We start from the raw sequence: 27130 nt of genomic DNA, 5'->3' as shown, positions 1-27130 counted from the left end.
ACTAAGAGGAATAGATATTAATGAGAGAATTCAAATATTTTTTGCTCTATTTTTCCTCTCAAATAATGTCCTAATTCTACCCTGAGGTTCCCACTGTTGATGGGGAAAAAAATTTGACCATAGAAGAAAGATGTCACATTTTCTTCTCTTTCCTTCAAGCACTATGTAGCAAATTTAAGTTGAAAATAGGTTTGCTCTACATTCCTTTTATTTCAGCATTTCAGTACAGATTATGTCAAAAATATACCACAGAAGAGCTAGAAAGCTTCCTATGTACTGAGTATTTTTTTCATGTTATAAAATGTCTCACTTTATTTAAGAGAAAAATTTTGCATGCAGAAGGGATTTTGAAAAATGTCATTTCCTGATTAATGTATTCTATACATGAGATTTTATTGCATTTAAAATGGTATAACTTGATTTTAGAAAAAATCTACTCTGATTTCATCAAGCATACTTTACTTCAGAATACCCAGAAAGTAAAAACCCAGTCCTGCATAATAATTTATTTTTTAGCTTCTTCTGGTGTCAAATCTGCTATGGTACCAGAAAAAAAAAAAAAAAAAATTAAAGTTCCCCTAATTTTACTTGCTTGTTGCATCACCTTTGAAAAATTCATAGCATGTATTTCAGTAGCCAAAATGTTTTGTCTTTGTCTAGAGTATGTTCTGCTTTGCAGATGACAGTTGAGCTTGTCTAATCAAACTAAAATTGATACACTTACTGAACAAGGCTGAGCACTTGTTTATGATCTGAACCAAAGACCAACTTTGGATGTATGTTGTAGAATGCCAAATAGATAAAAATGCTTCCTGACACTGAGATGAACTGCAGTTTTGCCTAAGGAAGAACTGCATGAACTGCCTTGTTGCTTTAAAAAACAACCACACAAACATGAAAAACAAGCAATTGAAGCCTAAATGTTTTATCACAAAGTTTGAAACTTGTGTCTTTATCTTGGAGAAACTAAAAAAATAAGTCTCTGCATAGCAGCTGACTTTAATTTTTCTTCAATGATTTCATACAATTCCTAGATTATCTCTCTTCCCATCCTCCCTGTCACTGTTTTTGACAGGGACAAGTGGCTGAGGAGATATATGCAATGCAGTTGTCAGCTCCAGCCAGATGTTGCAGAAAGGTGTAAGGGCATAGGTGTCAGTAACAACAACAGTCAAAAATAAGTTTCTTTCTGATGGTGACTATGTGTCATCTGTGAATGAAATGTGTTTTGCTCAGATTCTCCTTCAACTGTCTTAATATTGCTGTAGACAGGTTTAGTAGGGGTATTTTTTCTTGTTTGGGTTCCCCCCCCCCCCCAGTCTAAAGTATTTAAGGTTTAGTATATGAAAACAGTAGCTGAAAACAATTCCTGGATTTGATGTTATTTATAATTGAAAATTCATACATTTTCCCGAAATGTTTTCCATTTTCCTTTTTTTTTCAGAATTCATTTTCTATTTATGTTTTGGGATTTAGCTTGTTAGCTCCCTAGCAAAGTTTACAAATAACTCTGAAACAATGTGAAAAGTTAGTATGTGTTTCCTTTACTTGAGAGACTAAACTGGTGGAAAATTTCAGTCACTTTCAGATGTCTAGAGCAGACAACCACTAATTTACTTGGGTTTTGTGTACCTGTTTTGGAGTTTGATTTGGTTTGGTTTTTATTTTAACCATGAATGGAAAAGACAACCACACTAATTAAATTTTTACATATTTCATATTTATGCATGGCATTATCTAGCACTTACTGATTTTTGCCTACTCCTTACTTCTACCCTTCATGGTTTTTTCTGTCAAGAAACTTTCCACTCTGGACCATAAATTGCAACCCTGAACCGTTTGCCATCTTGTCTTTAAAACAGGAACACACCTGCTGCAGGCAAAATGCCTTTGCTTTGATTTCAGTGATATATTTTGCTCTACTCTCTAAATGGCCATTCTCAAGGTTTGTCTACCGATTAATGTCAAATGAATGGCATCTTTCATGTGCTGTTAAGAAAAAATAATCAGAGAGGAATAATAGATGAGTTTCCTGCCTTTCCACAGGCACTTCATGCCCTATTATTGGCAGAAGCCCACCAGGAATAAAAGTATGGCAGACATGAATTCCCTGCCTTTCATCAGGAAAAACTTTGCGCCTAACTTGCACATACCACGACTGTCATAAAAATATATTGGTTTACGCCGTTCTGGTGTTTCTGAAGCTCATTTTAACGGGGCGCGCATGCCACAGGCGCTCTCCAAAGTAAGTGCGATGTTGCGCACCTGTACCCTGCAAAATCCATCGCCGCTTTAACCGACACCAATGTGTCTACTGTCTTTTCTTCAGGAGATGCGGAGTTACCAAACCGCGTTCCTGACTTCCTGAGGCGCCGCCTGCTCTTCGCGCCCGTGCGCCCCGCCGCCAGCCCCGGCGGTGGCGGCGGGAGGCAGGGGGAGCCCGGGAGCAGCGGCCCGGCCCGGCCCGGCCCGGCCCGGCGGCGGGCGGGGCCCGCGCCGCCCGCCCGCGCTGACGTCAGGAAACTTTCGGGGCGGCCGCGGCCGGAGCGAGCGGCGCGGAGAGGCGGCGGGACGGGGCGGCTCCATCCCGGCAGGTACGCGGCGCTGCCCCGCGGGGCGCGGAGCGGAGCGGGTCCGGCGCCTGTTGATCGCCGCGGGCGCGGGACTCGGCGCGGCGGCCGCGGCTCGCTCGGCGGGCGACGGAGCGGGGCTGGCCCCGGGGCAGCTGCCGCGGGTCCTGCTGGCTCCCCTGCCCGCGGGCACGGACCTGTCGCCGGCTCACCTGCGTGGCGGTGCCGCTGCCGCGGGTCCGCGCTCCGGGGCTGCTCCCAGCCCGGCGCCGCACGGAGCCGGGGGTCTCGGACGCGCGGGCAGGGCTGTGTGAATTTCAAGTAGCTGCGAGTAATGAGATGCCTTTCATTCGGGGCTGGGTTTTTTGCCCGTTGTAAGTACAGTACAGCCTTTATCCGAGACGAGGTTTTGTTTTCCCCGTGAGGCTCCGCCGTGGCAGCCCGGCGGTGCTGGGCGGCAGCCGAGCTCGCCGCTGGAGCTGCTGAGCGCTCCGTTGTTGTACAAGGGAGGATCTTCGGCTCCTAACCAAACCCAAACCACTAAGATAATTTTGACTCCGCGTGTGTCGGGAGGGTGGAGTGCTGGAGGAGTTTGCTCGATCATCATGCGAATAGAAAGAAATCTGAGCAAGGACTGCAGCTCTGCCTCGGAGTCGGGGAGAGAGATTCGGAGAGAAATTCTCAGTTTTAGAGGGTCTAAAAGTTGTATGACAATTAGAGGAACGTGTAAAAGTATATTATTCATTTAATTTCACTGTCCTTCTCATTTATTAGGGGGCACCGAGAGTCAATCAAAGGCCCGTAAAGGTTAATTGTATTCTTCATACAAAGAAATTAACTCCCTTCCGAAGAAGTTGATTTCTGGGATCTTTTTTTGAACTTAAGACACTTACTAGATTTCTAATTTAAATAGCATGCAACTTTTAAACTTTTCAGTTTCTACAGTTCCATTACAGTTGCATGTTCTTAAAAAGTCATCTTTATGGAAAGAAGTTATTACTAAAAAGATGCTAAACCCCCCCTAAATAAACTGGAAAGCAAGGCATACACGAAGGTGATTATGAAGGTGCTTAGAATGTGCAGAGATTCACATAAAATATTATAGCAATATATTTGATTTATTCAGTATAAATAAGAATATCTATATTTGTATGTTATGTGAATACTTCTCCTTTTAGAAGTTATTTTCTGTGATTTTCTTCCCCTGTACATTAGATGAACATAGAATGTGAGTGGCACCTTTCAGTTATTGTAAGGATAAGCAGTGCTTCAGAGCCACTTAGGGAGTCAATCAAAACAAGAAAAAAACAATTTACCAGAAAGGAAAAGAACATATTTTTGAAGGTCAAACTTCTATTTATGTGGTCATTTCAGAATTAACAGTAAGTTTTGCCTCACAGTTGTAGATTTACTTTGCTGATTTGTCATGCAGTAGTATGTCAGGTACAACTTCAAAAAATTTGGTGATTATCCACTTGAACTTGGAGAAAGAAATAACAGAAAAGGTGAAAAAAAATTTCATTATTATTGGCCATACATACACTTTTCTGGGATGCATTTTAACTATATGAATACAGATCTTATTAAAGGCATATATTTACATGAATGGCTTGAATAAAAAGAGATGTAGGGATTAAAAGCCTGTTGTTATGGCACAGTGCTGAAGGATGCAAGGGAGAACTTTGGTTTATACTTTCAGCAGAGTTACAGTGGCAGGAATATCAATGAAAGGGGACTGGAAATAAGCAGAAAAAATACAACTCTGGTTTTCTGAGAAGTTAGGATGACGTGATTGGGTGTGTCTTGTGAACGATGACTACAGAAATTAAAATTATTGCAACTGTGAACTGTGATACAATGTTCTGTGTAAAACATTTAAATTCTCATAGGAGATCTGCTACTGGAGGACCAGCCAGGAGGAAAATGTAGTTAACAGGCGCGGAAAACAAGAGGGGATGTTATACAAACTACTGGTTTGCACTGCCTCAGTCTTTGGAGGTAACTTTGTAACCTTTTTGAGGGTTTTTCTAGAGTTCAAAGATTGTGCCTTTGCTGTTCTGTGAAACACTCACCTGATGTGCCATTTCAGAATTTGCTTTACAAGCTCACTTTAGTTTGCTAGTCTATTGCTTGTAGACAACATTACATTTTGTGGTTCGGCAGCAGCTTGTAAACATTGTTTGTTATGTATGGTGTTTGTAAACATTGATGTATGCTTTAAAAGTCATGATCAGGAGACTTACATGAAGCACTTGAGAGGGCTAATACAATAAACTGGAATTTGTATTACAGTTATAGAATTAGTTTTTCTCTTGAGATAATCACTCAGAGTGTATTGCTAAAACTTGTCATAAGAACGTAATTAGAACTACCAGCTGAATTAATTAAAGGGCAGCTTCAGCTTGAACTGGGAAAATGACACAGCTTGAAAGAGAACAGAGGGAGAGACTTCCATATCACTAAATTTTGGTCATACCTAGCATAGCTTGTGTCAGGCTTCTAATTCTGTAATTTTTTTCAAGAGAAGAAGTAGAACACCGAGAGCTGAAAAGTCCACCAGGTTCTGTTCAAAGAACAGTTCCTCCCTCAGACTTTTCAGTTATCAATGGTGGAATGCATGGCAGGAAATGAGTCTGTGCTCCAAGTACATCAGCTCTTGAGATGAGGCAAAAAAATCATTAGTTCATGACTTGATGAAGTTATTATACAAGAATATGCTAATTGGGCAGAAATAAACATTTTCCCCATTACCTTTTTTGCCTTACTGTAATCTGATTTTTGAAGGGATAAACTCCTTTAGAGACTCAGGTTGTAATCCAGAAAAGAGCAAACAGTACTGGCCCTGTTAGAACACACAGTGCCTCTGTAGAGCTACCTGAAAATGTTCCTTTTGGTTCTCTTACCTTCAGAATGTAACTGTGCATGCAGATACATCCATCAATATCTTTGGAAGCAATTTCCTTCCTAGTACCTCCTGAATCTCTGAGATCAGAATGTTGGCTTTGTTCATGCAGGTAGCTTTGCTACCTCACTGCCAGTGCTCCTCTGAACATTCCCCGTGTTGAACATCCGGTGTTCTGTGGCTTTACTGTTGTGGGATGACCAACTACTGCCACTGCAGGTGTAGCTTTGATCTGGACTTACAGTTGCAGCCTGCATTGGTTAGGGCTGGGAGGAAGAAAGAGGTAGGCTCACTCAGTTATCTTAATTTTGTGGTCTGTCCTCAGGGCACAGCCCTGAGTGCAGCAGTGGCATCACTGCCCACCCTTTCAGTCTCAAATATGTAGCTGTGGACCTTGTCTGTGCTGCTCTGCTTGCCCAGGGGTGCTGCAAAGACTCTGGGAATGATCGGTAGTAGCTCTTAAGTCTTAAAAATGTTTTTTTCTTAAGCATTTTAATACACTTAAAATGCATTTTTAACCTAGGCTGCAGCTCCACTGCACGTAATAAGCAGACAGTCCTCCCTTAAGGGCCCCTCTTGCTGTATAGTTTCAGAGAACATTTGTTACACTGAACTGAACATCAAGAGTCCGAAGTGATGATACCACAGATTTTATCCAGGATCCCAATAGAGAATTTATCCAGCTGAAAACACATCATGAATTCCCAGGAAAGCATTTCCACTTCCATTCCTCCTCTCCTCTGCCACTTTAAGCAGATGTTCTTATCACCAGGCTGAGAGGGCGCTCTGAATTGAAATATGATTGTTTTGTCAGGCTGAAGTGACTTAGGTGTCTGATGTGTAATTACACATCAGCAAAGAGAATGTAGAATTTTGTAGCTTGAAGGAAGCAAACATTTGTAGAACAGACAATACTTGGGTTTTTGACAAACATCTAAGTAGTTTTCACTGAAGCAAGAAGCAGAACTCGAGCTATAACGCCCACAGTTTCACACAGGCTGCTTGATAATTTGGCAAAAAGTACTGGAAAGCCTCTTAGATTAAGGCACTGGATTTCTTTAACTTGTGCAATATTTTTTTCTGTTTTGAAGAGCAGCCATTAAGAAATTCTGTCATTTTAATTCCAGAGTCTGACATTTTCATTTTATTAGTATATGATCACTTGGTTATTACTGCATTTATTTTATGTTGCACCCTAAGCTTGCATATTCTGGTTTTATTTTGAGAACTGAGCTGTGTTTTTCCATTTACTATATCACTTGGAGTTATAAAGATTCAGCAACATCTGTGCAGCCAAATGTTTTTCTGTGTATTCTGTCAGCAATACCTGATCAACACCCTTCACCCTTGTCTTGCAATGCTGTGCATAAGTGTAAATTGGTAAACAATTCTCTTAATAATGTGCTGTATGGAGACTGCAGCTGGCTCTGTTGACAGAGTTAAGGTGGGGTGGTTTTTTTTCTTTTGGTCACCGGAAATTAGAACTATAATCTGTGGAAATTCTGATTATTCCTGTGCTGTCGAGATCCTAAGCAATGCAGGTAAATAGCATTTTTATGTTGAAAAATTTGGGACTTCTAAGGCAAATCTTTTGCCACTCAAAAGTATGTGATGACTGTTTCTAGCTTTCTTTATTGCTCTGTGGAGAAAAGTATATAAGTCCTCCAGTACTTGGGAAGAGATATAGAGAGAGAAGCCTAATCTCTTCAATCTTCTCATAATTCCTAAAATAACATGAAAGCTGTAAAAGTGCATGCAAATTCCTCCTCATTCTTTTCAAATAGAATGGACTAGTTTTTTTGAGGACTGTTGAGGTCTCTGGAATATTTCAAGATCTTTAATGTGATTTTTTTTCAATTATTCCTCTGCTCTCTCCATCCCCTTTGTTTTAATGGGGAAAATTCTGACCAAAGGCAAAATGCAGCAGTACCATAATGTGCAAAGCAAAATCCTGACTAGTACCTATTGTGATGTTAAATATTCTATTCTGTTTCCATTTTTGTTCTTTTACATGCATATGTCCTATCTTCAGTTCCTTCTAGGCAGAATGGGACATTAGGTACTTAAATGTTGTGCTTAAACTTTCCAGGTGATCTGCTCTAAATCCCTGTAGTCCTCAAAGGCTTTTTTAGAGATCTCAGCAGTCTAGGCAAAAACAAAATTCTTTTCCACTGGCCAAAAGGCTGGGATGAGGTTGCTCCTGCTGTGGAGAAAATGTCTGGAAGGGAGGTGGATGTCCATTCTCCCCTGGGTCTTGCAGCTCTCCTTGTGGCAGGGGACCCTGGGGAAAGCAAGTTTCTTCCTAGCTGCAGGCTGGGTCAGCTCAGCTTTGGCAAGTCTTTTCTGTGCTAGTGCTGGCAATTTATATCTGCTATTCAGTGTAATTATTGCTTTTCCTGCACACAAAGGGACTCCTGATATTAATATTTTCTCTTTTGTCAAATTGGGAGCTTTTTTTAGGGTATGTGTCTGTGTTTGCACATCTTTTAAAGAAGGTGTCTCTTGAAACAGCAGCATTTTTTTCTTAATCTGTTGTGAAATCTTCTGGAACATATCACTGAAGTGAGGTAATGAGCCTAGATAAAGGATTGTGTTCCCAGTAAAATAGATTATTTTTCCTTCAGTTGCATCTCAAAATGTTGTTTGGAACAGCAATCTTTGCATACCAGTTACATTAAGAGTAATTTAAGAAAGTTTCTTGTGTCCTCAAACCTATTTTTTTAATGTTTGTTCAGGCCATCTTTCCAAATGCCTTGCTGTGCAGATATGTGCAGTCTCTAATGCTTTCTTCCTACATGCTGTGTTGGCAGCTGAGTGCATTCAAAGATCGTGAGTCAGGTTCCCTAAAAAAAAATACATCTTAAAAATAATGAGATTTAAAACACTCTAGCCTCTATTTGAGCATTTAATATTATTTTCCTTCTATAAAGATTTTTCTTTACACAGGTATGTAAATCTGAACTTTATTTTGTATTGAAAACAACTTTTTTTCACACAAACTCCAAATTTTAGGACTTGGGTCTTCAAGAAAAAGTCTTTTGTGGTTTTTGCCCCACAGATGAAAATTGTAGCTGATAACTTTTATCTTTTTTCTGCTTCCTGATTGATAAAGTGGCAGAAGCATCATTTCCAAAGCAGTGGACATTTGGGATCAAAGCTGAATGGTGATTTCATGTTGCAGGGTATCGTATGCCCAAGTCATACCTGTTTGGAGTAACTGTAGTTAAGATTAATGTGTGGAGACTTGTTAAAGCAAAAGCGAGCGGTGAAGTGTATATGGTAAATGATGCTGAATCTTTACTTGGGATAGAAAATAGCAGCAGGGGACTGATGATGTAGCCAGCAGAAAGTTTGAGACATTAACCCCCACTGTGGTGCCTCTTAATCTGTTTCACATGTGTAAGCTCTAAGGCAGAGCCTACTGTGGATTTGTAAACACAAAGGTCTTTCAAGTCTGAGATAAGAACAATCTTTTTCTTGATTCAAGCAGCCCAAAAATTGCATTACTAATTTTGTAAGTTACATATTGCATTAATATTCAATTTATCGTGTTGTGTGAATGGGTTTAGGATGGGAGAAAAACTTTTCCACCAAACTGAGCAGCTGGAGCTGTTACTAATTCCCTAATCTTTCTGTACCATATAGTAATTACACTTAATTGTTTGCTTTTCCTGTGTTTTATGGTGTGAAATGCAGTATGTCAACACTGTGAAACAGGTACGTCAGTGTGTGTAATGCTAATATTGTTAAAAGGGGCAATTTCCAGGTTTCACCGGACTGGATGAAATGGCTCATGCCAATGCAGTGCTTCATACATTTTCTTGTAAATCAGAGTTTGCAGCTGGTTCTTCTTGGTGAGGGGTCCGTTTTCTTTGCACATGTTTTTGTGCAGGAGGGTAAGATAAGAAAGGGGCCAATGCCTGTGGCTGGGAAAGGGACATGTAAAGTAACATCTTCTTACACAGCCATTTCAAACTGTTCGTATGCTAGTGGTTAAAATTCTTGTTAAATTGCTTGTGCTCCTTTTACTTCATTGGGGCTCTCCCCTGCTAAATCTACTTTTTATTCTTTTAAAAGCATATTAGGTTTCTTTGGAGACCAGAAGAACTCACCTGGAAGTGTTCCTGCTTGTAATAATGAGTCTCCATCTTCCCTCCCATCCCATTCCATGAGAGGAGCTCTGTTTCTGGTTTTGTCCCATGGGTTTGAAATTGTACCAAAGAAACCAGGCAGTCTTAAAGAGGGCACTTGAGAACTTTGGTTCTCAGGCTAAGTTCTCTCAGGGCTTATTGCTTCTGCCCTGAAAGACAGCAGAATCTGCAAGTTGTGCTTTAACCTGGCCATACTGACTGGCAATCCCATGTGTTTGTCACAAGCACTCTGTCATTAACAGAAAAATGTGATAATCTAGAAGAGCATATGAGCTATTAATTGTTTTCTCTTTCAGAATTAAATGCATCTCCCAGAGGTCTTGGTTCCAATCCCCATGTTTTATGGCTGAGGATATTGAATGCAGCTATTAAGCTGTTAGACTGGTTTTGTATTAGTAATTTTCTCTGATATGAAGAGTAATTCCTGAATTCAAATAATTATCTGACATTTCAGCCATACCTCACTGAATGTTATGCTTGCATGGGTAATAGCCCCAGCTGTCAGTACAGCTATTTGGTTCTTTTTTTTACTGGTTTTGACTGGGGTAGCATGAGACGGTTGGTGGTTGCTGCAAATCTGCCAGTGTGGAAAGCTGAGAGCAAGCAGAGCCTACATGGATGTTGCAGTGATCTGCCAGGAAACTGAAGTGCAGTTGACAGCACTGCTGATTATTTCTCTTAGAAACAAGCAGGTATTTGCTTGGCTTTGGTACTGATTGGCAATGCAAAAATGATTTAACTGCACAAGTGACAGTGCTGCTGCAAGGAAGGAGGATTTGTGTCACGGCAGGTAGAGATAGTGTTCTGTACTTCTGAGGAACTGCTTTAATGCCTGATGTTCTCTGTGGTGTTTATTTCTGCAGTCTTGCACGAAAGTGGAAATGTTGGTTATTGTCCTCAGCAGTAGATGTAAAATTGTCACTCTGCTTACATTTTTGGTTCTGTTGTTGGGTTTTCTGAGGAGGAGGACGAGAGGGTGTGACTACTTATCAATAATATGATGTCGTGGCACTCTGTTTCATGTAGCTATCTAATTAAAATAGATTATTAAGAAATAAGATTATTGTACATGGGCATTTAGTATTAGATGGCAAGCCTAGCATGTACATGCTAATACATGTAGTTGTTTCTTGTATACTGATAGCTTTCAGCCTTCCCTGCACCATGAATTCCAAACCCAGCCTCAGAAAAGACTGAAATGCTTTAGTGAAAACTTTTGCAGTCTTACTTAGACTTGTTTTTGCCAAGGTTGAATCTAATAGGATAAAGGATATCTTAGGAACAAATGTCATTTTGTTGAACTAGAATGTGTTTACAAAATATCTTTATTTGAATTTATTCTCCTATTAGTCTGCTTTGTCTTTTAAATTTTCATATTTCATAAATAAAGCAATGAGATGGTCTTTACTTTTAAATCTCCAAAGAAACAAAGAAACATAGTCACTATAAAAATAGATGCAACATCATTTGCTCATGTATTTTATTTGAAGCTGGATAAGAGAATTATGTAGAGCTAATAAAAATGAGAGGTGCTATTGTGTGGGTAAAGTGAATAATTTTTCAAATGCTCATTGATGAGGCTTTTGATGAAGTGCATTGTGTGTAGTCTGGTGTCAGCCAAGGTGATAATTTAAAATGGAGTAGAAAGCTGCTTCTTTTGGAGGCTCTGTGACAACAGAGGCTTTTTGGGGAGACTGGGTGAGTCATATAGTTTGTCCAGATATCTTTGCTGACCACTGATCTGCTGATATGTTTCAGGATTTCCTCGTCTGTGGCACTTTTGGCTTGAGTCTTAAATTCATTTCAAACTCCACTCCTGGAAGAATCTGGAGTACTACAAACATGAGTGCAGTATAAGAATAAACAGTCACCATCTAAGCTCTTGACATCCAGAATTCAGAGCCAAGTCATGTTTTGATGATTTAAGGATATTGTACTTTATTATGTAGCATTTTTCTTACCATTCCTGGAGGATATCCTGAGTTTTTATAACTTGATGGCTTATGAAGAATTCCTAAATAAGACTTTCTCTCCGTTCCATTTTGGAGTTGTTTCCTCTGAAGCATTGTTAGACTTGATTAAGATCTAGGAAATTTTTGAGTAATGAGTCAGAAAAATAAACAAAATATGAGCGAGCAAAATGTGGGGAATGGAAAAGACTTCTGGTTTAGATGACTTTAAATCTTTTCAGCTCTAAACTAGAGGTATAGTTTCCCTCTCCTGCATGCACACCTTTTCCTTCCTTTTTCCATGTCCCTTTCCTTCTCTTGCCCTTGTACTCTCAAAAAACCCCAGGAGAACAGTTGTGTTGTGCCTTACTGAGATGACTTTATGGGTTATGGAATATCTGTGGGATATATGTGCTTCTCTAAACGGCCCTGCAGGGAAAGCTTTCAACTGTAACAAATCTGTCCTGTAAAGGATGGAAAGCAGTAAATATGCTTATAGTTGTAAACACTAGTAATTCCATAGCAGTCCCTTATGTACCTCTTATTCAGGAAATTATCTTTGTTGTGATTCTATGTGCTTTTCAGTTTGGGATTTCAGGTTTTTTTTACATTGAAACTGAGCCGTGATTAGAAGGTATGGAGAAATGGACCATAAAATAGATGTTTAGTGCAAAATAAGTAAAAACATACTTGATAGGATTAGTTGAATGTATTTGAGATCTGTTATGTTGCTGGCATACCCATGACTGCTTAACCATTGAAATAATCTGTTGCTATTTAATCCAAATCAATTTCATTTGCTAGGTCATCTGGAAGTTACTGAATAAGTTACTTAGTTGCTTAGCCAAATGGCAGGGGGAAAAAAAGTCAAACCGCTGAAGAAATATGCCTTGACGGTAAAGAAAATAATAAAATGCTAAGAATCTCAGTTCTGAAGGAAATAAGTGTTTGGCTGGAAATAATTGCTTGAATATTTTGAATTCATTATGGTGAATTTTGCCAGATGCTTTTGAAGAATATTTATGTTTGTTATTTGCTGTTGTTTCTTGTGCTTGCTGCAAGGCGTGTACTTCTGGGTAATTCGATCCTGTTTGTTTATGGTCTAAATACTTCTTTTCCCCCTGGATAGCAGTATTCAATTGTGTATTATTTCAGCTGTTATTTGGCAAACGTGACACAAATATAAGTCCCAGGCAGTGAGTGTCTAAAGTAGAATTGTGTTTGTCTAAGGTAGAATCAAGTGTACTTCTTCTTAGCTGACAAACGTGGTGGAATCTTGACATATCTTGACAGATTTGTGAAATTTGCCTTTCACAGTATAACTGGGAACATCTTGCAAGGTAAGATCTTCAAAGAGATGTTGCAGCTCAAATACATTCGTAGCATGTCTGGAGAAAGAAACTTATGAACTCTACCCTGAGCCTCTGACTCCATGAAGTGTGGAGGGTGGCAAGAGTTTTCTGCTCACCCCTATCTCGTCGCATATCCAGAAATGTGTTAATTATTGGAGTCTGCCCTGGCATGTGGCTATCAGGAAAACTGTTATACATGGCAAAGAACTGGCTGAAATGTGAAAAATTACTTTGTGAATGATGGTAATTTTATGGTCATTAGTTCTGTTTTGTGTTCATGCAGGAATCCTGCTCATATCTCTTTGACTTCTCAGGGTGTCAAGATGTTCACCCTGCAGCTGTGGAAGAAATTTAGAATGAAATGATGCTCCTGAGATGGTGGTTGAAGCATTTCTCCATATGTTGCCACTCTTTTCCTGTCTAGTGCACCTTTCTTTGAGTACCGGCTCAGGTATTTTTGGTATGAGAACTTGATAAAGTATGACCAAGAACTGGGAAGTGGGAGGAGAAAGTTAATTTAGGCATGTTCAGTTTGAATGTAAAATGCAATACAGTTGCTTTTCCTAATAGATATAAAACCCAGGCATTGGTTTGTCCTACACTGATTTCCTCAGTGCTTGCAGTGTAGCTCTTTGCTGACACCACCAGAACAGATTTATCCATGGACATGGTCTCTATCTGGCCTTCACTTCACTTTTATGCTCTTCAAGGCACTCCACTTTAAAAAGTGAGGATCAGCAGTGCTGTAGTGCAGAAAAGCAGAAAGCTTGTTGTTACTATATCCAGTTTATTTAGCTTTGTCATGAATTCAGGTTCCTACATGTGTGTATTAGGAAGGTTTCTTTAGTTTTCCTGCTGAGCTCTATCAGAAAGAAACCAAAAGAAAAGCTTTCTTCTTGGTTCTCACTTCACTTTAAAAATGAGGAATTTATTAACTTTTGAATGCACCAGAGCTCAGCTTACCTATTAACTAATAACAGGAAAGAAACAGAAATTGCAGCAAACAATGTGGTGGCTCTGTTTTGTCCAGTGGCTGTTCTTTCCTGCTCACCCAAATTTAAAATATGCTGTTGCTAAAGATAGATTTTTGCCTTTGAATCTCCACTTTTGTAATGTTTATCATAGCATGGAACAACCTGCCAGAGCTTAATTGCCTTTTGGCAGATCTCTTTTCAGTTAATGATGCTGGTGCTGGAAGAGAGGAGGATTCAGGTGTTCAAAGGACTGATCTTGAAAAAGAAGGCAGACCATTTAAACTGTTTTTGTTTTTTGTTTTTTTTTTTAACTAGTATCTAGTGGAATTGGGCTGCAGCAGAGTTCCACTTTTCCTTTTGCCTCTTTCCCTGGCAATGATTTTGGAACTTGTTGGAGGTTGAAACAGTGAATTCTTGCTCATCACCTAAATATGCTGAGTAATAAAACCTCTGATAAAAAGCTTTTTTTTTCTTAGTCATGAAAATTAATCCATTAAGGCCTGTCCTAATGGATGCAATCTTTCCAGCATTTTGTTTTGGCGTGGCCTTATGGGTGCACAATATTGTGAATTTTATTGTGAATTCTTTATCATACTCATGCAGTTCAGTTGTCTCTTTTATCTTCTACTTTTATCACATTTTAGCACATTTTGTTTTCTTGAAACTTTTGGTTTTGCCCTCTTCAGTCTTTTTCAGCAGACAGTCTTTTAGTCAGTTGTGCTTCAGCAGAATTGGCATGTAACAGCCAATATATGTACAGTATACATAAATTTCCTTGTTTTGCCCATGTCTCTTCAGTGTTCCAGGTTTTTTGGGAGTGGGCTATCAATGGCTTACCTGTTTTTCTGTGGAATTCTCAGTTTGCTGTAGGTGGCCTCTATGCATTCCATATGCTCCCAGGATCTGCAGCCAATTCTTCTTACAAATATTCCTTCAGAAATCTGGACAGCTTTAAAACAGCATAGTTTGCTTGTGTTCAGATGTCATTTCAATATTCTTGGTTCAGCAGTGTTCTAAATGACCTCTTCCTCTCTTTGCACAAGATTCAGACTTGCCAGGGGCTTTTTTTGTATTTATTTTTGGGGGGTTTTATGGCTTGGCATGCTTTGGTACTCTCAAATGAAATAAAAAATTAAAGGAGAAAATCTCGTGTGCTGCCTCTGTCTGTTCTCCCCTTGCAAGCAGCTATGTAGTAATGTCCATCTTGAGGCTTTGAAGGTTACTCTCATTACATGAAACAATTTTAGGACCTTGTTGTTCGCTGGGTTGCTTCATCAGCTGTGGTTTTTTTGGTTGGTACGTTTTCTATACAGTAATTATGCTGCTTTTTGTTTGATGTTTGCTAATTTTGTCCATGCTTGTGGGGACTCTTTTCTTCTTATGATTAATTTTAATTTGGATAAAGTTTTAAAACATTAAATTTTGCTTTCATGTGTTTTTCAGTTAGATGTTTCAGCTGCTTTTTTCTTTATACTCTCTATTATTCCTTTTATACCTCTATTTCTCCATCACATTTTTAAAACTGAATGTGTGTGTTCATCTGCATGTTCTAATTCATTCACAGAAGTTAGTGATAACTTAATTGATGAAAGCAATCTGAATTAATATCTCCACATTTGTTCTTTGTGCCTGATCCCCATCTGGAATTGCTCAGGAGAAAACAAGGAATATGTGTGACTCCAACACTGAGGATGCAATTTCCTTCTCTATGGTGTTTCACAAACCCTCTTTTCCTGTGGCTCTCCCCACATTCAGATTTCCATTTATGATATAGATGATAGGTGATAAGGATGTACCAAGCCCTCCTGGGTTTAAATGTGATCTGGTGCTCTGGATAAAAAAAAGATGAGTCCTGTGCAAAATTGTTTTCCTTTCATCTGCTGCATTGCGATGATGTCATGGATGGGACATTTTTAGCCTCTTCTGACTTTTTTTTTTTTTTTTTATGCTTAATATGTTTTACAAAGGAGGCTTATCCTATTATTGTTCTCTTCTGTGATGAGAAATACAAATTTCCTGAAGAAAACACTGTGTATAATTTTAGCTGAAATACACTGCTGATCTAAAGACCAAGTAGGACTCTGAGATGTGAAGTGATAATATCTCAGGTTTCAGCAAGTCTTTTTGGAGATTTATGGTAACTATTAGGGACAATATGCTTAAAATATGTTTTTCTCCATTTTTCAAGCAGATGGAGGAAACAACTATCCAACCAAAAAAAAAAAAATCTGTCACTTCTGTCATAGCAATAATCATAGTTGCGGGGGAGGTTTTTAGTTTGTTGGTCTGTTTGTTTTATATGCAATATGAGTGAATGGAATACATTAACCCTGATGTCCTGGACTTTGAAATAATAGTGTAATCAGTGTCCTGCTTCTTTTCCAGTCCGAAAATGCACATTGAATGTGGTGATATATGTGAAAGGAGAATATCTGGGATTGTACATAACTCTGGACTGAAAATGCAAAGAATATGATGGAAGATTTCCTTGGGGTGAAACAAAGATTAAAAGACAGCTCTTGGCTCAAACTGCACAAATGAAGAAATTAGATGTTTTTATGATGCAAAGTAGGACATTTGTGGCAGAGAAGGAAAGATTTTTCCTTTAAGCTTTGTGCACCCACATCTGTTTAGTTCATTGGTTATATTGTTGATGCAGCTTGAATTTATATTTATTGCTTCAAAATATAAAATATTCTCAAGTCTCTCTGCATATTATATCTTACATGAGCACATAATTTAGTGTTTGGGCTCTAGATAACATTAATCAGTGTGCCTAGCTGAATTGTGTATCACAATCAAAAATTTATTTAAAATGTCTATTCTTACTTACATTTCAATATTTCTACTTGATATTGTCTGAATACTTGATCACCTAGATCCTGGTAACTTTAAAAAAAATCTTAGTTACAATAAGTAGTCTATTTTACTTGTCATATTTGTAAGCTTCAGTAAAAAACATTCAGTTCCCAAAATAAGCCTTGGTTTTTATAAATCCAGAATTTGTAGTCCTATTCTATATAATCCAGGTGTAACAGAAATATCATTCCATACTACCTAGCAAGTATGTCACTATGTCCAGTCTGAATTAGCAGACTAACAGTTCTTGAAGTGATTGATTCATTTAAGGAGCTGCTTTTGTTAAGATAAATCTGAGTAGTTGGTAGTTTTGTAAACGTGGATGGCTGTGCATGGGGTGTGTCTAATGAAGATTTTGGTTTGTGAAGCAGTAAAGCCAATGTAATTTCAGTTTTTGTATTGTGTCTTGAATTAGTTGCAGGAGTATATATAGTTACACTCTATGAAAGTCTTCTGCTGGAATTAGTATCTGTAAGTCACTGCAACATTTTTCAGTAGTGCATGTGGTACTCCTTTTTATGTGCTTATGTTGAGTTCTGTTTCTTGAACCCTGACACTCAATGCAGCAGTATCATATGGTTACCAACATACTCCTTAACAGGAGTAAAGGGGTGGGGGGGAATTAAAAATGTATATAGTGACTACTTTTGTGAATCTATGAAGTCTTCTAAATGAAGAAAAATGTCCAGTCCCATACTTGTGGTTATGAACTTGCACAGCAGAGTGCAGACAGAACTGAACACATCAGCTTGTGGTTTGAGCAAGCCAGGAACAGCTGCACTCCAGAAATGCTGTGTTTACCTCCAGAGCCATGCCAGCATGCTTCACTCCTAAGGCAATTCCAGGAGTTGGGAGGGTGTTTGAGACATGGCTGTAAACAGTGTGAGGTTTCAGAGGTCATGTGGGTCTCATGGCATCAGTCCCAAATGGGGTGTTGAAAGGCAACCCATGGAAATATCCAGTTTCCATGCTGTGCCCATACACTGCTGCCTCTCTGCTTATTCCATGGATATTTCTGTATTTCTTGGTGCAATGTCTGGCTGTCTCTACATTAGTTGTTAGTACCTGAGCATGGTCAGAATCTTTTTGTAGCTTCTTGCAGCTAGAGTTTTATTAGATTTTCTAGCAGTTGTGTCATAGCGTATTTGATGTGTTGTGAGATATCTGGAGTAACTTAGTCATAAGTTATTTGGAGAAGCATGCTCAGAGAGGCCTTTAGGTTAATTTTTGTATCAGCTAGGTTGTAATTTTAATGAGGAAAAAGGGTTTGGCTGAGGAAAGCTGTGGCTTGATATAAAACTTCTGTCTGCATTCCCTGGTGTTTTCTTTGGGCTGCCCCTCTGTGAGGAGTAGGCTAAAGATTTCATGTGGCTTCTCTGTGGGGTGGCATTTTTTTCCAAAACAATGTGTACATGTGTAAGTCAGTGTGCTCCCAGACACAAACACAAAGAGTTTTTCTTGCATATGATAGAAAGAACTTTTTCCTTGAAAACTTATTGCCCTTTCCAGACCCTGAAATAGAGCTTAACAAGTCAAATATTATTCTGGGGAGTTTCATTCCCAATCCCACCCTGTTTTTCCTAATTAACAGCGGTCAAGGTGCTGTAGGAAGCTTTTTGCTGATGTTAGGAATACCCGCCCCTAGCTCTTGGCTGTGATTTGAGTAAGTGCTGACTCTCATACCTGAAATCAAGGGCAGTCTGCTTTGATCAAAAAATACTCCACATTTTATAGCTGTTTAGGAAATAACACCTGAGGACTTGCACATGTTTCCTTGGCAGGTTGTTTCTGTAGTTTCTGCCAGGTTTTACTGCACCTGCAGCAAATCAGTTTGAGTGTAGCTGAGTTTAAGCTTCTCAGTAGAGGAGACAGAAAAATGCTTGATGATCATTTCAGATTGGGAACCCAAATTCTCTTATGTTGAGAATAAAAGAGAGAATACAAGTGAGAATATTGAGCCACACTGGCTAAATGTTATATAAGGACAACATTAATTTTTAAAATGCACTCAAGTTTGTGGACCATAAAGTGCTCTGGTGAGGGCTGTCTCTTGTGAGCGTCCTCTGGCTTCAGGTTGCACTTTGAGGAATTTGTGGTAAATAAAGCACCAGGCTTTGCAAAGGACCATCAGACAAGATGTTCATTTGGTGAACTGCATCTGTTGTATGTACTGAACAAGGCAATAGCCTACAGAAAAAGTGTCATTGCACAATCACATACTGTCATGATGGCTACATGTAAGGGAATCCCAACCATGATCATATAGACATTTTGCTATTTTACAACAGAGGACTTTAGTTTTCAGAAAATCAAATTACTTTTCTTCTCCTGGATTGTGCTGGTGGCCAGGCTTGCCTTTTTGTGACCGGAATTTTCATCTGAAGCATCCACTTCCTGCTATGTCCTCTGTTCCTTTAGGCAGAGGCAAGTTCACTATATTATGGGAGAATACCTTCTTTCTTCCTGTTGTGCAATCCCTGCAGATTTATCTCATATTTGATTAACAGAATGGCTTCTGACAAAGGAAATATTGGCAAATCTGGGATTTGTAAGAACTTTACAGAAGCTGATCATGCTTGGAATATTTCATGTATTCTTGTTCATGATTGTTATTGCTAATATAGTTGAAGGAGTTGACAGTCATATCATTCCTTTTGGAAAGCAGGGGTTATTGTCCTCATGGGGTTTGACAACACACAGTTTTGCAGAATCACTGTTTTTGGATCATCTGTTTCTTGTTTAGAGTCCATGACTAATTAGCTTATAAAACAGTCATTGAGCTAATATCTTATAGGGAAACCTGTGATGTCAGATTTGATCCCCTAATTGCTCTTATAATTGGCATTTATTGGAGCTCTTTCACAAGTCAGGGCAACAGACCTCATTTGTTTTATGTAGAATGTTGTAAAAACAATTGAACTGGCAGCTGATCACAGTTTTCTATTCAGTAAGCAATTTTGGAAGACTGTGGGCTAGACAGTTGTCTGATTTGCCTAGGTTGTAAAAGTTAAATGTAAAGAGAGATGAATTTTCAGCATATGGCTCTGTGTTAGCAATTACATGCATTAGTGGTTTAGCTGGCATATTGTGTCTGCTTTATAAATGTTTATATTGCAGCCTTCTGCTAATAGATACTGATGACAGGCAGTGTTTGGAGCACCAGTGCATTTGGCAGTGGTCATTAGTTATGGCCCAGTAATGATCCATCTACTACTTGTGTTTGCTAGCATATCCAGGTCTAACCCGTGCTCAGGAAACATCAGCTATTCTGTTGTTCCCTAATAATTTAACACAAGGTCATTGTCAGCTGGGATGTAAATGTTTAACATTTTATATTGAGCATATTCAAATTTTAGAACTCTCTAAGCATAAGTGAGCCTGGAAATAGAATTATGCTGCTGCTTACATAAAGCTTGTCTTATTAATTCTGAAATTATTTTGAATGTTTTTTGATTGCCTGTGTGTATAAAGGAAATATGCAGTCTCTTTGTCTGCTCTGAAATTACAGAGAGCTCTGTGGTGAGAGGAAACTTTGAAATGTCACACTCCTGTTGAGAAAAAATAATTTGTTGACCCTTGTCCATAAAAATTGTTGGAAAAATTGCACACTTTGGACCAGTCTCTGGATCTCATGTCTCAAAAGTGTGAAGAAAGTGATAAGTTTGAATTCAGCTGTGATGGGTAATTTGACACCAAAATATTTAACTTTTGCCATATGGTTTCACTGAAATTCCATACTTCTTTCTCAGTTGCACGGCAGCTCTGAACACCATGAGGTCTGTGGAATGATCTCTTCAAGCTGCAGACACAAAAATGAGCTTTTTTCCAAGTATTTGTCAGAGACGGTCTTCTGGAATTGATGACATTAAATTTTTGTAATTGTAACAATGAATGTCTAATATCAATGAAAAGAATAAATGAAGTATTTCTGGTGCCATTCATCCTGAAACCAAAGCAAGTAATTAACTGTCACTGTTATGCCTTTGCATGGCTTCATTGTCTGGATCCCAGAAATACTGACTTTTCCTAGTGATGAAAAAGATCAAGGGCTTTTCTTGGATGTTGAGTTCAGGTGGCAGAGTACAAATTCCTGTGACAAGTGTGAAAAATGACCTGTGGACCTTATCCTAGGCACATGAACCCATAGAGAAAGAACTGCTGAGCTTTTCTGTGCCCACAGTGCTGTGGTGAACACGTCACTTTTTGCATTGGAAAGCTTTTAGTTTCTCTGGGGATGTTAATACTTTTTTTATTTTTTTTTTTTTTAACATGGACCTCTTCAGGTCACTAGAAATTCTTTCCTGTTTTATTTCTCCACATTTGATAAATTCAGAGGAAATATATCTGCTTATGAAAACTTATATTTCAATGTGTAATATCTGGGGAAAAGTGTGTTTGATGTGAGTATTCAACACTTTGTGCTGTTTTTGTACACAAAACCTCTGTATTAGACATGGTAAAATTGCCCAAAGAAGGCACTGAAGTGACTTGTCATAAGATGTCATAGGAGCCTTGATAATTTTTGGGACAGTTGTAGTGGATATGTGTCCCAGAGAGCACATGTCCCCAAAATTCGTACACGTCTTCAAACCTTGGGACTTAATTAGTTCTTGGCACTGGCAAATTTTTCCTATGTGTTTAAAAAGGTTTAAATGTTTGAGCTGTACCTCAAATCATCTCCTGGTTCACGTTTGACAATCTATTAGGCCAGATAAACTTGATGTCCAAAGTATTAGCAATATATGCAAGTATGGATTTGAAGATTTAAAAATCATTTTATGAGTTACTAGGTGTTTGATCTAATGATTGTGATTTCTGGACTTTTTGACAGATACCTTCAAGGTGAGATGCAAGGCATGTGGAGAGGAAGGAACCACTAGATCAGGTTCAGTAATAACCTTGTTTGGTTTACTGTATATCTACATTTGATCACATAATTGTGCTTACTGACACCAACAGCTAATCCCTTGTATTGGTGATCTGATGCGAACAGAGTTAATTTCTATTTGTTGGAACAGAAATATTACAGGAGGTTTTGGTGTGCTGTTTACACAGGGGAAAATCTGTAAACACCTATGGTCCTCTTGTCATCTGAATGCTTCTGCTGTCACTGCAGGGCACATGAAACCACGATAATTGTGGAATAGTGAAAGCTGATCCTTTTCCTGGATAAGTGCAGTTAAAATCTTTCTATCCACCACATATCTATGTTACTAATTCAAGGTTCCTTGATGTGCCTTTTCTTGACCTTTGTTTATCTCACTTTCACTTATCTGTTGCTTTACTTTTATTTCACTGCTAGACTGTGTTAGATCACAGAATGTGCAGATGTAGTTGTCAGTGCTTTGGGTGATGTGTCTTCAGAGTCAGGTTGTCATCACTGATTTGAGGCAACACAAATCTGCTTTTTACTGGGTCAGTTTCTTGGGGAAGTGTAGTAATCTAAAAAGTATACTTGTGACCTTCTGTTGAATTTGTTCTGTTGATTTCATTTCCATTCAAGTTGTTGCATTCTGGTACAAGGAACCAGTGTCACTGGCCAGGTCAGATGGGTTTTGAAATGAGTAGGACTGTGGTTAGGATTTGGGTTACTGGTGTAAATTGCAGGCTCTGTTCTGGGGAGCTGGGAAGGGGAAATCCCTTCTAGAACTTGACAAGCAAATTTATGTGCTGAAGATGCACAAGGAGCTAGGTAGGGATTTGTTCATGATGAAGTCATAGCAAGAATTACCATAAAGCTGTGATATTTTTATTACCTGACTTCCTTACAAACGTTTTAAATTATTTTCTCTCAAGAGGAAGCAGAATTTAAATCTGTATGGTTTATGTTAGAAGAATATAATTGCACTTGTTGATTGCATGTGATTAAATGAAGGAGTGTGGGGTGAGAGGACGATGTAGTAAACAGCATGGGCTGTGCTCTGAGTGGGGAATTACACTGTGTAACAAATGATGATGTTCTGGCACCTGTAAAGCATCATAGCTGATGCTGAAGTTTCTTGATTAAAATATTTCTGAGCAATAAATCAGAAATAGCTAGATGGTCTGATAGGCTAACTATGAGCTTTGGCCTCTTAGCTCAATGGGAGTCTTATGGAAATTGATTGCTGGGGTTTTGCAAGTTGTTTTGGATTAATTTGGGGTTTTAGTGTTTTTTTTTTTTTTTTTTTTCTTTTGTTGGGGCTCGTTTTTAACATAGATAAATCTTGTCTGTAAAGAGGTGGTGTTTCAAGGCAGAATTTGGTGTGTCTCCAGCCCTTGCTCTGGTATTCCCAAGCATCCTATTATGTTGGTCTGTGGCATTAATTTGGAGACATGAGAAAGGACCCAGAAATATGATTTCTGCAGAATCAGCAGTATACTGAAAGTCTTCTTACTTCAGATTAGGCTCCTAAAGATAGATTTCAGCTGTGATTGTTTGAGACAGAGAAATATAAATGGGCTCTTTCTGCTGGTGCTTGTCACATGGGACAGTCACTCTTTGTGCAAGAATCTGTGTGAGCTTCACTTACTTGCCTTTTTTACTGGCTTTTGCCTTTCTGCCTAAGAATAAAGTCTCAAATTTTAGTACTTGCACTGTGAAAATTGTTAGATACATTTAGTTACAGTGAGCACTCTTCCAGGGACTTAATGGGACAGAATGAATAGAAATCTGTTGTTTATATCTATATTCCCTGATTACTCTTATTAGCATGCCAAATATCTAATGAAAAACTGCCTTGTGAATTGTTGGTTTATTTATTTATTTCTTGAACAAAGCCTGGTGTGCTGATGTGATTTTATGGTTCCATAGGGGTAGGCAAATATATTGTAAGTGGCATTAATCAGAGCTCCAGCTCTGTTTTGGCATCTTTAACCCCACGTGTGGGATTAATGCAAGACTTTGTTGTCTTTCCCACTTCCCATCTGTCTTTACTATTAATTTACACAGTAATACTGGATGCTTATTAGGTTGAAATTGGAAAGGAAAAAAATCTGTTACTTAAGTTTACAAAAAGGCAAGCGCTGTGATTTTTTATTTTTTCCTTTTACAAAGTGGTGCTTGCATTTATCTAAGGTGAGAGAAAAAACAGTGGAGCCTATATGGAATGAAAAAGGAAGTTTCCAGTCCCTTCTACTCATCCAGATGTTCTCAGCATAAGAGAAGCCTTCACTGGAACAGATGTAGTTTTGCAAGAGTTCTGTTCATCCTTTGGGGTGTCTGGGTGTATTAAAGCATCTTTAAGGACAAAGTGGCAAACCTCTGACTAGATTAAAGAATGCCAGCTTCTGATGGTTTTTGAATTGTACTAAAGTTTGGAATAGGTAGTATTCCTTGGCACAAGGAGGATGAGTGTTGATAAACCTGTGTTTAGAACCTAAATGTTCCTTTCGATGTCATGTATGCCTGTCCTTCCTTTAGATTTAGAGGCAATTTAGTTTAGTTTTCACAAAGGAAAACCACAAATTACTAACAGTGTACTGAAGTCATTAGCTAACAGCCTCAATTAGCATAACAAACAAAATGCAGAATAAATGCAGGAAGAGCAAGACTGACTTAGCCTTGAATTTTCTGCTGTGTCCATATTACTGTGCTACAAGGCTTCATTCAGCAGACCTGACAGACAACTGGAGACTTAAAATGCTAAAGAATAAATTTCATTTTAATCCCTTTTGGGGGAAAAAAGCCACCAACTTTTGGAACTGAGATAGTAATTAGGGTGAAATAGCATAGATTAGCCCCATTTAATGTGGAATTTAATTACTTGAAAGCAATTAAATTAACAAGGAGTCTGCTCAGCTTGGGGAAGACTTTGAGTATAGGGATTTTTGTCAAAGATGTTATTGCACTCTCTGTGCTATATAACTTGTTAATTTAACATAACTTTCTTTTCGCAGTTTGTCATCAATTCAAAGACAACTAGTCTTCTCTAAATGAAAATGAGCTCTTCTTGGTAGAAAAAAAGTAGCCAAAACTGGCTGGATTGAATTTGATTGCTAGTTAGCAACAACAACCAGGCAGACAAGACAACATCCTCTCCTTTATTACATTTGAGATTTCCAACCCTTTGCTTCCCCTCAGCTTGTTTACTTCCTCTTAACTACCTACCTAGCAATTGCCAATAACTGCAGCACAGCTACCAGGGAAGCAGTTTGTCTGGGATTAAGGAAGAGGTTGAGTCATTTTCCTCTGATTTGAGTCAAGATTCAGAAGATGCACAGGGCATCCACCTGTTGTGGGGAGGGAAAGCTCTTTGTGGTGTCCTGATCAATCTTTCCTCATGGTTAAAGGAGGAAAAGCACAAAGGCACTGCTGGGGGAGCCACACAGGTGTCAGGAGAGCACTGGGCAAGACGAAAGCCACTTTGTGTGAGAGCTGCTGAACTTTTCATTTTAAGAAAGGACAGGAATGAAGGAATCCAGGATTCTGTGGTCTGGTGCTACCATCCTGTGTGGAGTAGAGAAGAGGATGTTGTTGGTCACAAAGTGGCCCTAGCTGTGGACAAGGTGAAGGTTTGGGGTCAAATCTGGGGACTCTTGTGAGAAAGGGCCAGTCCAATGCTGCCTGTTTGCCCTGGCTGTGGTTTTTTGGTGCTGATTGCACCTGCTGCTTGGAGAAAAGTTCTCTCAGAGCAGCTGCACAGGAGTCCTTCAGTGCCTTCAGCTCCTCCTGCAGTGCAAGCCCAGCCTTGGCAGTGGCTGCTGCTGCAGCTGGTGTGGGGCTGGTGGAGCGTGGGGTGTTCCCTCTCATTTATCAGTGAGCAGGCCAGGCTGAGGAGCCATGCTAGGATGTATGATTTCTGATTTTTCAAGCTGATTTCTTGTCCACTGCCTGACTTTCAGATAAGAAATATGGTGCTGAAAATATCTTGCTTTGGGTTTTAGGAGGGATTAAGTGCCATCCCTTCCTCCCTCAAGAAACCCAAACCCACAGTGCTGCTTTAGTTGCTTATGCTATTTGGCTGTGAATTGAAGGACATTGTATTTTTAGTGGCAGCTTTGGTTTCAAAGCATGTTGTGTCAGGGTCTCGAGGATCTTTTGAACTTGTCACTTCTCTGTTTTTTGCAGGCACAGGAGGTTTAAATGTGCCAGTAAAGAGTAGTAACATTTTAAGTTGGAAATGCCTTTGGAATGTGGTTTGGGCATATATTTTTCAAAGGAGGAGCACAGGTTCAGATTTGTGTTTCCAGTGATAGACCATTTTGAAAGTTTGTTCAGTTTATGGATAACATTTTCAAGTTTCTCTTGCTGGGTTTTTGCTAAGCAGGTTAATGGTGTGTGTTACTCAGATTGTAGTGAAAGTGCAAAGAGACCCAAACAGATCTCATCATCCTTAATTTACTGTGAAACTATGTGCTGTGGCTACAAGAATGAAGTTGGAATTAAAAGGGAAGGAGATCTGAACCCATCTGGCTGTGCCTTTTCTCAGAAGGTGACTGCACTCTTTTGTACACAGACCATGACTAGAGAAGTGGTGATTGTAATCTTCCTCCTTAGCCTCTGACATGTGCAGTTAGGAAAGGCAAAGGCTATTCCTAAAGTCCAGTGTTCTGGCCTGAATTTGAACAATGGGCTGATAATCCTGCCCTCTTTCTTGTTCTCCCTTTTCCTTGGAGGGGAAGGAACTAGAACCCTTGGGATGCATCTATGTTTTAATGCCTGTTGACTACAAAAACCTGCTGTGTTGGTGGTTTGGTAGCCCTGCAGTGAGCTGAGCTCACAGGACACTGTGGGTGAAGGCTTGAGCTGGCACACCCTTTTGCAGAGGCTTCAGGGCATAACAGACAGGCAAAGGCCACCTTTGGAGGCATCTGGGGTTTGTTTTAGCATTGCAGATAAATCTGTTCTGCAATGTATTCATTGTTCTGTGAATGAAAGAACGGATGTTTGGATTTGAAAGGGAATCTTGTTTATAATTCTCGAGTACAAACAAACGGTGGGGAGGAAGCCTTCCTTACTGGAAAGCATAAGAGCCTTCCAGACCATCTTCTGGTTCAGCAAGCAATAACCCTTCTGGTGTTTTGCATCAGTGACAATGTGTGAGTACATGTATTTTTAGAAGGGCTTCCAAAGGGCCCCTTGCTGCATGTGGGTTTGTTTATGGCTCTGTTATGCAGTCTATGGGATATTCCCAGCTCTGCCTCCTCCAGTTTAAATTCCCAGCCTGCCTCTCTGTGCCCCTGTGAGCTGCTGGCTGGTGCAGGGTGTGGGGCTGCTAGAGGATAGAGCTGTCTTCTCACCTCACTTTGCTCATAAACGGCACCAAATGCTAATTGCTTTTCATTCTGCATTTCAGCAAGAGCAGAGTGATACAGAGCTGGGGTTTGCTTTTCCCCAGGGTGCCGTGGGTGTGACTGATGGAACAGAGCCAGAAGAATTTGGCAAAGTAGCC

General features: G+C 39.3%; 1 protein-coding gene across 10 annotated transcripts in view; it reads left to right on the top strand.

The window, feature by feature from the left end:
- The first annotated feature begins 2501 nt into the window (after positions 1 to 2501).
- The window catches only part of GULP1 (GULP PTB domain containing engulfment adaptor 1), a 146535-nt gene continuing 121906 nt past the window's right edge, over positions 2502 to 27130 (top strand). For 6 of the 10 annotated variants that reach the window (XM_021540935.2, XM_021540937.2, XM_021540934.2 and 3 more), the window contains exon 1: positions 2512 to 2594. The gene's annotated coding sequence lies outside the window, so the exon portion shown is untranslated. Of the gene's footprint in view, positions 2595 to 4459; positions 4569 to 21588; positions 21643 to 27130 lie in introns of all 10 variants that reach the window. The other 4 variants (XM_031505364.2, XM_077785152.1, XM_021540931.3 and 1 more) reach the window with 4 other exon arrangements.

The sequence above is a fragment of the Lonchura striata genome, chromosome 8 (genome assembly GCF_046129695.1).
Source record: "Lonchura striata isolate bLonStr1 chromosome 8, bLonStr1.mat, whole genome shotgun sequence".
Lineage (NCBI taxonomy): Eukaryota > Metazoa > Chordata > Aves > Passeriformes > Estrildidae > Lonchura > Lonchura striata.
This window is presented reverse-complemented; position numbering and strand designations above follow the sequence as displayed.